We start from the raw sequence: 3,606 nt of genomic DNA, 5'->3' as shown, positions 1-3,606 counted from the left end.
TATATATGCACCACACTAAAAAGAAATGCATATATGCACTGTTTTCCCAGTGATCCTAGTTGACAAGAAAACAAGCAAGAGGTGTTGTGTGCAACCTGTATCTTTGCCTACTATAGACAAGAAAATGGGAATTTAAATGTCAGGTTAATTAAAAAACAAATGCCCATAAACCAAAAAATCTGTACAGCACTTGTTTATTTTTCCTTTTCCCCACCATCTCAATTGCTTTTTAAAATAATCAACCAACTTCTTGATACTAGTTACAATCATACAATCATCTCATAAACAAACTAAACAGAATACTCAAATGCTAATGACTGTAGTTTATTTGTTTAAATATATAAAGAATGTAGTTTATATGTTATTGATATTCAGAAAGAGACACCACCTTCACGAGAGAGAGAAAGATGTGCTTCCTAGGATTCTTGAAAACACTCTAAATTATAATATTATAATAGTTGATAAAGTATGGAAGCCCAAATCTAGATTTGTCGCCATTTAGATGCCCTACCATGGGTGGTCCACAATCCAGAACCAGTTCTTTTGGCCAACTCCATTACTCCAACCAGTCCTATTTTCTGCTCTAATCTGAAGGTGTATTACAATCTAAATTTCACTATATCAAACCCAAAGTAACAATTGAAAATAGATCAATCAAGCCTAGATTAGTAAAATGAACCCATTTGGGTCAGCCTTGCTCCCTACAAGTCATTAAGAATGCTGGTCGGTTCAGTATGGCCAATCTGATTTTCTTAACTTAAAAGTTCATTCCTATGCACACTTGAAGAAGTCAGTTGGTATGGCTCTTGGTACTCCTGTTCTTTCTTCCAGTTTGGAACTGGCAAAATTATTCATAAATTTCATAGAAAAGTTAGCAGATTTGTTAGTGAATTATGGTAATTAACAGGTTGGAGTGGGTTAATTTTGAGAAATTACTAGATTACCATTCTCCTACTATTTGATATATAATTTCTTAAATCAATTCTTGCTCAACTCTAAAAAGAAATTAGGGCTTTTCTGTACTTTCTGTCACTTAAATACTGTTTTTTCTTACTTGAATACGGGTTCATGACAACCAATCACACCACTCCTCCCCTAAAATAAATAAATAAACGGACAAATACGAGATACATACGATGCAGAATTCTGAATTCCAGCCCTCCTTACTACTAGCCCTCTGCCCGTGAATTTGGCATAAATAAATAGATAAAACCCAAAGAATAAGACAAGAAAACTGGGAATGACCTACCAACTGAAATGTTCAGACCAATGACAGTAAGGGTGTACAGAGAATATTCTCAATTCTCATTAATTACCACCATTTTTCTGTTCACACCCATTTGATCACACTCAAATTAACGTTTCTATTGCTCTATTAATTATATATGCTATATGGAGGGAGATGTCCATCATCTATAATTTGCCATGCATGTATTCTCTCTCTCTCATGCCCCATGCCCACATAAGAATGGGAAATAATGATGGACATAAAATAAAATATCCATCTATATGGAAGACAGATGCATAAGAGGCCCATCATTTTATAGACAATGGATTACAGTCTGTTAGCAAATGACCCACACTCAACACATTCCCCTACCATATAGCTCTCCCATCATCATATATAAACACTCTTAACACACACACTCTCTCGCATCCACCAAAAACTCATTTCAGCATCTCTTTCTCCCCTCAAACCATGAGGCCTCCCCTTTTTCTCTCCTCCCTCCTACTAATAGCCTTCCTCTGCATCTACCCTTCCCAAGGGTCCGTCCACAAATGTGATTTACCTGACCATGGCTCTACCCTCCAAATCATGCACATCTACAGCCCATGCTCCCCTTTCCGGCCCTCGAGACAGCTCTCATGGGAACAGACTGTGCTCGACATGGCCGCAAAGGATGAAGCTAGGCTTCAATATCTGTCCAGCCTCGTTGCCAAGAGGTCCATCGTGCCAATAGCTTCCGGTAGGCAGCTCCTTCAGACTCCTACCTATATTGTCAGGGCTAAACTTGGCACACCAGCTCAGACACTGCTCATGGCCATGGACACTAGCAGTGACGCCGCGTGGATACCCTGCAGTGGGTGCGTTGGCTGCTCCTCTAATGTCTTCGTAGCAAACATGTCTACCACTTACAAAACTGTTGGCTGTCAAGCTCCTCAGTGCAAGCAGGTGCCCAACCCAACCTGCGCCGGTACGGCTTGCTCCTTCAACCTCACATACGGCTCATCCACCATCGCTGCCACTGTCTCACAAGACACATTGACACTTGCCACCGACCCAGTCCCCGACTACTCCTTCGGCTGCCTCTCGAGCGTCATTGGAAGTTCGGCGCCACCCCAAGGCCTCCTCGGCCTCGGCCGAGGCCCCTTGTCCCTACTCTCTCAAACCCAAGACCTATACCAGTCCACCTTCTCCTACTGCCTACCTAGCTTCAAATCCCTCAACTTCTCTGGATCGTTAAGACTGGGCCCAGTGGCTCAACCAAAGAGAATTAAGACCACCCCTCTCCTGAGAAACCCACGAAGGTCCTCCCTCTACTACGTCAACATGATAGGCATTAGCGTCGGACGCAAGTTCCTGGACATCCCCCCAAGCGCGTTGGCCTACAACGAGGCAACCGGAGCGGGAACCATCTTCGACTCAGGCACGGTCTTCACAAGGCTAGTAGCGCCGGCCTACACAGCACTACGAGACGAGTTCAGAAGACGAATCAAGGGTGCAAACGTGACGTCTCTGGGTGGGTTTGATACGTGCTACACGGTGCCCATCGTCGCACCGGCGATAACGTTCCACTTCACGGGGATGAACGTGACGTTGCCTCTGGACAACATGTTGATACACAGCACGGCAGGGAGCATCACGTGTTTAGCCATGGCAGCTGCACCGGACAATGTCAACTCTGTACTGAACGTGATTGCGAACATGCAGCAGCAGAACCATCGGTTGCTTATCGATGTGCCAAATTCGAGGTTGGGTATCGCCCGTGAGCTCTGTACCTGAAAAGGGTCAGGCGGTGTTTTTGAGGTGCTTCGGTGGTGGTGGAGGTTTTGTTGTTGTTTTATTGCCTTTTTTTTCTTTCACTTTTTCCTATCTATATCTGTTTGTCCTGTGCTCGGGTGGAGATAAATTATCACAATCTTTGGAGGGTTTTGGGGGGGTCCTAGTCTATTTTGAACAAGACTTCGATTAATTAATTGAAGTGCATGTACCTTATTTGTACTAGCCATATCACGGATTAGCTGCAAGGTTTTCTCTAATACTCTCTCTCTCTCTCTCTCTCCAGAATAATGAGTTAGAGAAAGGGTCTTTGCTTATTATTAGAAAAACATGTGTTTTGATGGGTCTTACTTAAGAGTGTCTATGAATTAATGGAATTGTCCCTATAGATTTTCAAATTTCAGACAAGCTAGGATGGGTTTTCATAGAAAAATGAAATTTGGGTATCAGTGGAAAGATTTCATAGTAGGGCAGAATCCAGTTATGAGCAGGAGCAGATTCAAAAACCAAAATACAAGTAATACAAAAATCAGGTTGTATCACAAAGCCGTATGAATATAATTTTTTTCTTCGTTACAAAAAGAATCTTGAAATTAAGTTAATGT

The 3,606-nt window shown here is 42.4% G+C and overlaps 1 pseudogene across 1 annotated transcript; it reads left to right on the top strand.

Annotated features, from left to right (window-relative positions):
- Positions 1-1,409: 1,409 nt before the first annotated feature.
- LOC148871757 (aspartyl protease AED3 pseudogene) lies at positions 1,410-3,351 on the top strand (annotated as a pseudogene). Its single transcript, XR_016107070.1, has one exon. The product of XR_016107070.1 is annotated as an aspartyl protease AED3 pseudogene (transcript).
- Positions 3,352-3,606: the final 255 nt, after the last annotated feature.

The sequence above is a fragment of the Nelumbo lutea genome, chromosome 2 (assembly GCF_056320005.1).
Source record: "Nelumbo lutea isolate HS-2025 chromosome 2, American lotus-T2T, whole genome shotgun sequence".
Lineage (NCBI taxonomy): Eukaryota > Viridiplantae > Streptophyta > Magnoliopsida > Proteales > Nelumbonaceae > Nelumbo > Nelumbo lutea.
This window is presented reverse-complemented; position numbering and strand designations above follow the sequence as displayed.